The sequence below is a fragment of the Macrobrachium nipponense genome, chromosome 8 (genome assembly GCF_015104395.2).
Source record: "Macrobrachium nipponense isolate FS-2020 chromosome 8, ASM1510439v2, whole genome shotgun sequence".
In the NCBI taxonomy this organism is placed as follows: Eukaryota; Metazoa; Arthropoda; class Malacostraca; order Decapoda; family Palaemonidae; genus Macrobrachium; species Macrobrachium nipponense.
Window position 1 is genome coordinate 36130625 of NC_087203.1, and position 12361 is coordinate 36142985.

Sequence of the window (12361 nt, forward strand, 5' to 3'; positions counted from 1 at the left end):
GTGTTGCCTGTTATCAGAGAGCTTGGGGACTATTCATGTGAGCCTTGAACTCTGATCTGGTTACGAAAGATGGCAGCGGCGTTGTTGTTGTTTTTTTTTTTTCTGCGAAGTTGCGATTGAAGGGAGAAGGAATACTGATGATGGTGAGCGGAAAGGTGTATAAGGAGGAATGGAAGACGTGGAATAATTCGTGTAACTTGTTACTGAAGAGAGAGAATGAGAAAGTTGTACGAATGTTGTGTTGGGAAAGAGGAATATTAAGTTGAATGTGGGGGAATAGTTTTCGTCATGAGAGAGAGAGAGAGAGAGAGAGAGAGAGAGAGAGAGAGAGAGAGAGAGAGAGAGAGGTGGATGGGTTGGAAGGGGGTGGGGGGAGAATACGCAGCTTGTTTTATGCTTTTATGTTACCATTCTCTGGGAATTCATAAGAACCTTGGAAATCTCATTTGGTGTAATTTTAAGTCACTTGTTCATTTGACTTTATCATGACTTTTACAATTTAATCGTCTCAAAGGGCATTTTGGCAAGCTTATTCGCGGTAACCCAGCTATTGCTCAGCTAACTCGAGTTCAAACCATGCAATTACCATCGATTGTTCTCTTCGTTTCACTGTAACAATCATATCTGGCCTTGTATTTGATTCGCTTTTGCTCAGCTAACAGAAGTTTTTGGTTTGCCAGTCACGAGCTTAGTTCTTGGCTTTCGTTACATGATTGAATTTCCAAATGTGTTTAATGAAATTTAGAAAAAAAAAAATCTAATCAGGTCCCCATTTGCAGCTACTCAGGTGCGAATGATATATCTGCTCTACAGTTCATTTTTTATGATGATAATTGGCCAGTGTTTGCTTTTACAGGTGGCCGTATAATACACCTTATCGTTCGTCCAGGTTAATTGGAAAAGAAGCTTTACGGTACCATTTTACAGTTTTTATTATATACCTATTTTGTCTTAAAGGCCTTTTTCGTCTTCTTGAATTTTGTTTGAATTAAATAGCGAAGGTAGAAATTTTACAGTTTATTATATACCTTTTTTGTCTTACAGGCCTTGTTCGTCTTCTTGAGTTTTGTTTTGATTATATAACGATGGTGGAAATTGAAAGTGTGTTATAATCTATTTTGAATAATATCCTGCCTTTTTTTAACCGCGTTGAACAGTATGGCTTAACGAAGTTTATTATTATTATTACTATTATTCAACGAAAAAGTATAATCACATGAGTCAATAAAATGGAAAAGTAAATCCATTGTAGTATGTCTGTTTGATTTTGTTACTTGAAATACAAAGCAGAAAGCTATCGAGAGCTATCTGATTTGTATTTTAGATAAGAAAATCAAACAGACATACTATTGTGGATTTATTTTTCCATTATTATTATTATTATTATTATTATTATTATTATTATTATTATTATTATTATTATTATTATTATTATTATTATTTTATCTTGCTGAGCTTGTCAATTTACTTGCACTATTTTTTTTCTTTTGCTACAAGAAATTCGCACTGAAAATTAGCGCATATTATTGCAGAGCAAGTCAGTCGTGACCAGAAAATTAGCAGCCTAATTGCTGTAGTTGATTAACGCATCAGTGTATGAACGGATGCTGGGTATACGTGATTTCAGAAAATATGTAGAGCTAAATTGTACCACATTGATACACACGTTTATCTTTTACAAATGAAAAATATTTAATGTAAAACCAACAGCAGCTGCGTCCACAGGACACTTGTCTAGTATGGTTATATCACAAAGTAGTAGTAAATTTCATGGGATACGTTGTTGCTATACCAATAACTTATTCTCAGCACTTGTGTCCTCTTAACAGAAGCTTACTAAAGGTTCTTGCAGCGTCCCTTCGGCCCCTAGCTGCAACCCCCTTCATTTCTTTTACTGTACCGCCCTTCATATTATCTTTCTTCCATCTTGCTATCCACCCTCTTCTAACAATTATTTTCATAGTGCAACTGTGAGGCTTTCATCCTGTTACACCTTTCAGACCTACCTACTCTCAATTTCGTTTCCAGCGCTGAATGACCTCATAGGTCCCAGCGCTTGGCCTTTGGCCTCAACTCTATATTCCATTCCATTCTTAACAGAAGCATACCAGACTCTGGGCTGGATGACGTGATCATTCATCTACCTGGTTTTGTAGTTTGCTTCTGTGTTCCCTTACTCTTAAGAACTTATTTCCGTTTACGTGTGGGTTTGCTTAAGAAGAAAGGGAAAAAGGAAAGAAAATAAACCATGTTTGATTAAAATCGGAGTCACTAAAGAAATTTAGAGGTTTTTACCGTGATATATATATTTATCGATCTTTCCTTCAGGCCTGGGCAAGAAAAGGGCATTAAGTCTGATGGATCTATCCAGAAAGAAGGAGTGACTGTTCAGCTGTAGAGGTTCGGAAAAACTGAGACGGTGCCCCATTAGTAGTCTTTTCGCTTACTCGGGGAGGAAGCCTAGAAACTACTTTGTTGTTGTTGGGTGTTGGGAAAGGTCTATGGAAGAACCTTTTTTTAAAACTAAAAAGGTCTGAAAAAGGTGTTTCGCGTTGAGCTAAAGATACAGGAGTTTTAGGGTAAGATTTATTTATCAGAATGAAAATGTAAAGAATATATAATGTGCATGTCAAACAATACAGCAATATATTTTAAAATACAATATATTGTATTTATTTTAATTTTCGTTGGTGAATCAATGATCTATTTGATTGTAGATTTTAGCACACGCCCCCGAGTAAGCTGGAGGTCGGATCAGGCCTATTTCTATAAGGGGAACCAAGGATTACATAGAGGACATAATTTTTACTTATTTTGGTAGTGTTCAACATATGCTTCAATGATAGCGGAATAATGCGTTGGTTTTAATATAAGGCAATGAATCTATATAGCTCGTTTTACTCTGTGATTAAGGCACAAAATGGCCGAAAGTGACCTCAGTACTGGGGTTGACATCTTATAAATTTCATAAAATCACATCAAACTATGATAAAGTTGACACGCCATGGTATAATCCGTGATGGCTGATAAGATGGCCGCTGTTACTTGAAGATTTTTATAGATAAAATTCATTTAAGGCTAAAATGGAGATCATGGCTTCAAGTTTTAGTGGAATTGGATCTGTCCTTTCTATTTAGATCCTGTTCGTGTCGAAAGGTAAAGAGGAGATCCTGGCAGCAGTGTGGGCCAGTTGACTTTAAATGTTGTTTCACATCGAAGTCCATTCTTGGTTTCAGAGAAGTCTTAAAACGTCGAATTTCCTTACATCATTTATCATATCAAAATAGTCAGCGTATGACAAAGTTCATAATGAATCCCAAGAAAGTGTTTCATCCTGCTTGGTATATAAGGTGTAATGAAGAAATTTATATCAGTTTCCTACGTATAAAAAAAAAAAGAAACTAGTGACATTAATCCTGTCTGCAAAATCACAATCTTCGTGAGTTATCATCTCGGGTAGGATATAGTTAAGTATATCTTAGTTTAACCAGACCACTGAGCTGATCAACAGCTCCCCTAGGGCTGGCCCGAAGGATTAGATTTTTTTTTTTTTTTTACGTGGCTACAGCTGATTGTGGGATCCGAATCACATTATTTCATGAAATTGATTTCTAGTCACCAGAAATAAATTCCTCTGATTCCAAGTTGGCAGAGTGGAATCGAACTCGGACTACCGAATCGGTAGGCGAGCACGTAACCCACTCGTCCAACGAGGAACTTCGGGTGTGATAAGCAAATAAGCAAACCTCCCGACTCCAATAATATGTCTCTGCTCAGTTGTTGATCTCAAGAAGATCGTAAGTAGCTTCAGTTGAAGGGAAATTAACTATTTATATAAATCTACAAACGACAAATATATAAAGTCATATTGTCCCGTGGTTCTCTTGAATGATATAAAAAGTGGCCAAGGGAAAACGCATTATTTTAACTCTAGGCTTTTCTTGAATACCATTTGTTGACAGAAGGTTTGTGTCAGGAAGCGCTTGTTATTTTGGCAAAGGAAATATAGTGCAGTGCTTGAATGTAATAGTGAAGGAAACTTTGGTCCTTATCATAATTAAGTCACTTTCATGTCAGTTATGATTCGTTGTTGATAGTGTCTGCAAGGACAATCATATCTGGTTTTCATAGAACCTTTTTCAATGCAGTTGTTTTATGGGTATTAATGGTATAAAATTCTAAGGAGACCCGGTAATTATTTACCACTGGATCTGTAACGTTTCTCCAATAAAAGAACCTATTCTTCTTAAAGAATATATTGACAGAAGTATGGATAGCTATAGCAATGGCGACGTCCTGTATTGTCTAGATCTGTACAGCAACTGGATGTCATGAATTTCAGACAAACCTTGGTTACAGGTTTGTTTACAAAACCCAAACGACCATTATGAAGGTAAAAAAAGTTTTTAACAACCATTAGAAAAGTCACTCGTTACTTCTCCCTTTCCTTAGAAAAGTTATAAGTACAAGCAATTGCAAACGAATAAAGCAATTACGAATAGGGAACTATAAGAATCTTTCTTTTATTTAGAGATCAAGTTTGACCAAAATAAATGTATACATAAATATCTTAAGAAGTATTCGGTACATAGCGTTCAGGGCGTCGCCTTATTCTTGTTGACTCGTGTAAAACTTTTGTAGACAGGTCATCTGTCAATGATGTAGATTCCTTTGCTACCGAACTTGTAGAATCCTCTTAAGTTGCCGTTTCTCGTTCCCTTTCTGTCGAACCCGGTATAACTGGCAAGTGATCATTAAATTCTTCTTGATCCTTTTAAAAGTCCGCTCGTATCTCCTGGCCCTGTCGATTCACGCTTTCTTGAGTCTGTTATAATCACTATATAGCTTGTTGGGCGTTTCATTTTGTCAACACTCAAAACCATCGTTCCTTTTTTGAATATCCTAAATGTAAAAGACATTTTCCAAGGCTTGGTTTTTTTACATCTGCGGCCAAATAATGTTTGTATGAAAGATGAAACAGTTGCTTCGGAGTCATTATCAACTTTGTCAAACACTGACTATTTTGATAGCATAAATGACGTAATGAAATTATTAAAGCACTTTCCTGTCAGTTATGAACCGTTGTTAGTTGTGTCTGCAAGGAAACAACATATCTGCTTTCCAAAGAAAATGTTTTGATTGCAGTTGTCTTTGGATATTAATGGTGTAAAATTCTGAGGAGATCCGGGCTTGTATCCATCCTGTCACTTGGAGTATTTCTCCTATTGAGTAAGGTCAAAAATTCATTTTCTCCTGACAACCTACATTTTGCAAACAACTTTTTTAGTCTTGACCGCGTTTCCAGATGTCTCGAGAGACTACGGATATCTTTTGAAGTTATATATTGAAAATTCCATCTTAATGTAAAATTGTTCAAATTCTTCTGTGCAAAATTGAGAGCCGTTATCTGTTGATCAGGAATTCCAAATCTTGCGAACACGCTCTGAAATTCCTTTATCGGGTTTTGTGTAATCTGATTTTGCAGTTGAACTACTTCAATGTAGTTACTGAAATTATCAGTAAAATCCTGTCGTCAAATAACAAATATCAGCTCGAATTTTAGCCGATGGTCGTTTTACATTTTACAAAGTCATGATTCTTAAGAGGTTCTCCGGCTGGCGAATCTGTCGTCGATAAACTAGAAATCATTTCAGGTGTTCATTGTGAAGAAAGACATAAATTTTTTTCTAGCCGTCTTTCACTGACTTCATTCGTTTTACCGTACCTCCTTTCATATTTTATTTCTTTCATCAGAATTTCCACCCTCTGACAATTGCTTCATCTGGTGTCCCACTCCCACGGAACTTATTAATTAACGACTCCAAGGATGCCTGGATAATCAGTTAAGTGACCTTCCATTTGACCTGACTCCAAGGATGACTGGATAATCAGTTAAGTGACCTTCCATTTGACCTGACTCTAAGAATGACTGGATAATCAGTTAAGTGACCTTCCATTTGACCTCTGCTCCGAAAAGAATGACGAATAATAATACTAGTACAAAAACTATCGTATTTGTCGTTGGCGTCCATCTTGTACTAATAGGAAATTGAAGATGAATTTGTAATGAACTGTTCTAATAAGACAGCTTCTTGCCGTCAGCGATTCTTGTCAGTCGGAGTTCTATGTCACCTTTATCATCATCATCAGTATTTTGATCATTATCTTCTACTATAGTCTTATCATCTGCAGTCTACAGCATCTATACTATGCTTTTGTGTTTCGTAATTCTTCACACCTATTTATCGTTGTATTTATATTATTATTATTATTATTATTATTATTATTATTATTATTATTATTATTATTATTATTATTATTATTATTATTATTATTATTATTGCCAGTCATGGCGGAAGTTAAGGTATATCGTCTGTCGAATAAAATTATGAATATGTTAATAAATACTTTTAAATGTAGAAATATATATATTGTATATACATATATATAGTGATATCTAGTATATCGAATATATATTATAATATATGTATAACTATATTAAATATAATTATAATTAGATAATATATACATATATATGATAAAGATATATATATATATAATGTGCGTGTTTTTTAGTTTGTTTGTGCTTATAAGTGTGTATGTGTGTGTGTGTGAGAGAGAGAGAGGCTAATTACAACGTGAAGAATTGTATTGTTGCAAAACAACATCCTATGGATTTTTCTCTTCGTGCAACTGGTATAAAGCGAAGAAGTCTAGCCGGGAACGAGTGCTTTCTATTACAAGTGGGTAGCTGAACCATTCGACGGACTCCTCGGCTTGGAATTTTCCTGGAATTGTAGGATTGAATGGTTCTTGATGACTCGCAGTTAACGATTTTTTTTCAAGCTCATTATGCGCTTGAGAAGTGTGATGGATGACGTCTGTCACGTCATCCGGCGGTGATTAGGGATCTGTTAATTATCATTACCACATTTAGGCGTTAATTGGTTGTGATATTGGCTTAAGGAAAAACCTGTGTCTTAAGGATAGAAGATCGCCGGCCATTTAGAGAGACTTTGATGGTACTTCAGGCCACATTTATTGATCTGGAAGGAAGAATCTTTTTACCTAAGTCTATAACAGAAATAAGGAAAAGAAATGTATAGAATACTTTACATCGACTTGTTTTTTCATCTTCATTGTAAAATAGAGAACAGGCTGACACCCCCCCCCCCCCCCCACCCCCCTCTCTCTCTCTCTCTCTCTCTCTCTCTCTCTCTCTCTCTCTCTCTCTCTCTCTCTCTCTTCCCATGTCTTCTTCGCTTATTTGCCCATCTGCGCTGATTCGCTTAATAAACATAAAAACGAAATCTCGTTTGGAAAAGCATCTTTTAACTCTCTCTCTCCTCTCTCTCTCTCTCTCTCTGCTTCTCTCTCTCTCTCTCTCTCTCTCTCCAGTACAGTAACTTCACACGCTACTTAGATGAAATTATTATAAAGGTTCTCTCTCTCTCCTCTCTCTCTCTCTCTCTCTCTCTCTCTCTCTTGCAGATATGGAGAAAATTGCAGATTCAGACACAAAATGAATAATTATGATGAAGGAAGAACAAATATTATGGAAAAAGTTTGGATTTTTTTAATGTCAGAATTTCTGGAAATGAAAAAAAGAACAACATACCAGAACAGGAAAGAGACATGGGAAAATCCTTATTATTACCAGTATTAAATGAAGGAGAAAACACGCAAACCATCATAGTGATGAATCGCCCAGGGTTTAGTTACGAGTAACTCAAAAAGAAAAATAGAGTACTTAGAAGAACTAACCCAAATTGAAAAGAAAATAGATATAATGAATATAAGTGAAACCTGGTATTCCCAAGAGACTGGGAATGATGATCAAATAAAAGGGTTCCAAACTTATAGATCAGATAGAAAAAATAGGAATCAAGGGGGAACCGCAATATATGGGAAAGACAAAAAACAAGGAAAAATATATGAGAAATATAGTAACTCAGAATGTGAACTAATAGCGGTAGAATTTGAATCTGAAAAATTAATGAACATAGTAATATAGACCTCCTAATACTAAAGAGTTTGACTTAATAATAGAAAAATTGGATGATATATGTAGAAATCACAAGGACTGGACCTATTCTCCTATCTGGAGACTTCAACTTTCCTTTCATAGACTGGAAAGAACGAATAGGAGATTGTGGATGTACTTATACATATAAAAAAGAGAGTAATAGTAGTGCAGAAGATAAGAGGCAATTCGAAAAGCTATTAGATATGCTACTAGAATACAACATTCAACAAATAAATCACCTGCCAACAAGAAAGGAAAATACTTTAGACCTAGTATTTGTGAACGAGATGAATTATGTTAAAGAAATAATAGTTTATAATGCGAGTATTTCAGCACCATAATGTCATAGAATTAACAGTCCATTCCAAAGCAAGTGAAACAGAGATAAGCAAGAAATGAAAAAGTGGGAAGGATATGGAAAATACAAACTTCTACAGTAAAAATATAAAATGGTCAGAATAAATGAAGAATTAAACAAAGATTGGGATAACATTTTCGTAAGTGATGATATAAGATTAATACGGAGATATTATATAAAATATTAGAGAAAATAGTGGATAAATATATACCGAAGAAGAAAAGTAAACATCAGTCATGCATACCAAGAGACAGAAGGATCTTGTTCCAGAAAATCAGAAAGTGGAAAAAGGTCTTGCAAAAGAAAAATGCATGAAAGTTATAGAACTAAAAAGTAAGATAGAAAATGCAGAACAAAAGATTATACAATCAAAAGAAAATGAAAAACGGGACTTGGAAGAAAAAACCCTATTAAATATCAAGCAAAATCCCAAACTATTATACTCATATGCGAAGAAGATGAATAAAAGAAGAATAGAAATAGCCCTCTAAGAATTGAAGGGAGATTAACAAATGAAAAAAGGAAATTTGCAACTATTGGCAGAACGATATAAGAGAGAATCACCCCTAGAATAGATAATGAAGATAATGATATAGAAGTAAGGGAAGAAAATAGTGAATATTTAGCTGACATAGATATTAATGAAGCTGATATTGTGCAGGCTATTAATGAAATTAAAAATGGAGCTGCTGCAGGGCCTGATGGAGTGCCTGCTATTTTGTTAAAGAAAGTAGTTCATTCTATCGCAAAGCCACTTGCAATATTATTAAGACAAAGTAGATACAGGCAAGATTTATGATGAGCACAAATTAGCATATATTACCCCTACTTTCAAAAGTGGATCAAGACTAGAGGCAAGTAATTATAGGCCTGTGAGTCTAACATCACATATTATGAAATGTATGAAAGGGGTAATGAAGAAAAATATTATGAAACATTTAATAAAAATAATTTGTTTAATAAAGGACACATGGTTTCGTACCCGGAAAAAGTACACAAACCCAACTGTTAGTCGTTAGTCCACCGTGAGAACATATTCAAAAATATGAAAAGCGGAAATAAAACAGATGTGGTTTATTTAGACTATGCAAAAGCTTTTGACAAAGTAGACCATAATATTTATTAGCGAAGAAAATTAGAAAACACAATATCGTGGATAAAGTAGGAAGATGGTTAAAAGAATTTTTACACAACAAGAAAAAACAAAAAAAGATAGTTATTGCAAACGACGAGAAATCGGATGAAGCCCAAGGTAATACCCTGTGTGCCGCAAGGTACGGTGTTAGCTGCAATACTGTTTGTTATTATGATTGAAGACATAGACAGTAATGTTAAGGATTCGGTAGTGAGTAGTTTCGCAGATGACACAAGAATAAGTAGAGAATTACTTGTGATGAAGATAGGAACGCTCTCAAAGAGACCTTAACAAAGTATATGATTGGGTAGAGGTAAATAGGATGGTATTTAACTCTGATAAATTTGAATCAATAAATTATGGAGACAGAGAAAGAAAGCTATATGCATATAGGGGACCTAATAATGAGACAATCACAAATAAGGAAGCAGTTAAAGACCTTGGTGTGATGATGAATAGGAACATGTTATGCAATGATCAAATAGCAATTCTGTTGGCAAAATGTAAAGCAAAAATGGGAATGTTGTTACGGCACTTCAAAACAAGAAAAGCTGAACACATGATTATGCTTTATAAGTAGTCCACTTGAATATTGCAATATGATATGGTACCCACACTATCAAAAGGATATTGCACAAATAGAGAGTGTACAAGTCCTTTTGTACAGCTAGAATAGAAGAAGTTTAAAGACCTTGACTACTGGGAAAGACACAATCCTTAAAATTATATAGTCTAGAAAGGAGAAGAGAACGCTACATGATAATTCAGGCATGGAAACAGATAGAAGGAATAGCAGAAAATATCATGGAACTAAAAATATCAGAAAGAGCAAGCAGAGGTAGATTAATAGTGCCCAAAACTATACCAGGAAAAATAAGGAAAGCACACAGGACATTAATCCACTACGCACCAGCATCGATAATGCAGCGTCTATTCAATGCGTTGCCAGCTCATCTGAGGAATATATCAGGAGTGAGCGTAGATGTGTTTAAGAATAAGCTCGACAAATATCTAAACTGCATCCCAGACCATCCAAGATTGGAGGATGCAAAATATACCGGAAGATGTACTAGCAACTCTCTGGTAGACATTAGAGGTGCCTCACACTGAGGGACCTGGGGCAACCCGAACAAGATGTAAGGTCTGTAAGGTCTCTCTCTCTCTCTCTCTCTCTCTCTCTCTCTCTCTCTCTCTCTCTCTCTCTCTCTCTCTCTAGTCCAGTAACTTCACCCATTACTTGGATGAAATTATTATAAAGGTATTTGTTTCCGAGCAATGTTTGTTTGCTGTTCCTCCAGTATTTATTGACACAAGTGAGCAAACATTACTGAGATATTGATTGTCAACACAGAATAATGGATATTATGAATATTCTCTCAATATTTCATTGAATATTGAATCCCACATACATTGTATACTTGAAGGAGGAACAACACACTTGGGTCCCTGGTTGTTCGGTAGGAAAGAAAAAAGAATACAAGTACTGGGGCACAAAATGTCATTATTAATAATGGTAATAATAACAATAATGATGTTTGAAGATGAATATTGTATGTTTAGCTTCTCACATTACTTTTATTTGCTATTACAAAAATACAGTTGCGAGTTAAATTTTTTGTATAAAATGTTAAAGTTATTGTGAACATTATAATTATTAATAATAATAGTAATAATAATAGTAATTTGATACAGAAATCGGTCCGCGTCATCGTATATCCGGTCACCTCAATTTGGAGTCAAACAATATAGTAAAAGTTGGCATACATTTTCGGGCGTTAAAGTCAAATTCAACCCTTTCAGTAATGATAATTAACGCCTCTGTGGCTTGGTCGGTTTGGTCCTGGCCTGCCACCTCGGTGGCCACGAGTTCAATTCTCGGGCATTCCATTGAGGGGTCAGAGATGTGTATTTCTGGTGATAGAAGTTGACTCTCGACGTGGTTCGGCAGTCACGTAAAGCCGTTGGTTCCGTTGCTGAATAACCACTGGTTCCATGCAGCGTAATAACACCATACAAAGAATAATGATGATATACAAGTTATCCAGTTTTTTCTCTGATAAATGTCAGTGCGGTGCTTGAGTCTGGCTAACTGTCAGCATGCAACAGGTCTCTGTTGTCTACAATGGCCTCCAGAATCGGATTGTCAGTTATGAGGAATATTATTATGTGATGCCGAGTGACGCCAAACAGTCAGTCAATCAGTCGATGGTCTCCTTCAATTGCAAGTGTAAATGAGATTCCCACTATGTTCTGTTCATTGTTTTCGTGTATTTAAATATTTAAGAGCATGCGCAAAAACAGACATTCATAGAATATATATAATTAATATATATATATATATATATATATATATATATTCTTATGGGAAGAAATATATATAATATATGTATGGTGTATGTATGTATGTAATATATATATATATAATATATATATATATATATATATATATATATATATATATATATATGAATATTTATCGCATCACCGTGACTTTCATATACAAAAGCCATAAAGTCGTTTAATATCCAATTCACTCTATATGAGAAATATCGTAAAGGGGAATTATAAACGTATCTGAGGTGCTCGAACGCCCAACTGTACCAACCTGCGACTTCTAGAAATCAGTGTACAAAGCAATTATATATATATATATATATATATATATATATATATATATATATATATATATATATATCATTAAGCTACAATTGTTGTTTAGTAATCAGTTCACTGTACTTTAGGACTATCCTGATGGGAATGATCACTTAGGGGAATTATAAGTGATAAATGACCCGGTAGTACCGATCCATTTATCAGAGTGATGTATGTATATATAAGGTAA

General features: G+C 34.9%; 1 protein-coding gene across 1 annotated transcript in view; it reads left to right on the top strand.

Annotated features, from left to right (window-relative positions):
* LOC135223037 (basic salivary proline-rich protein 3-like) overlaps positions 1–12361 on the top strand; it is a 111872-nt gene that overhangs the window by 42781 nt on the left and 56730 nt on the right. The window lies entirely within an intron of this gene.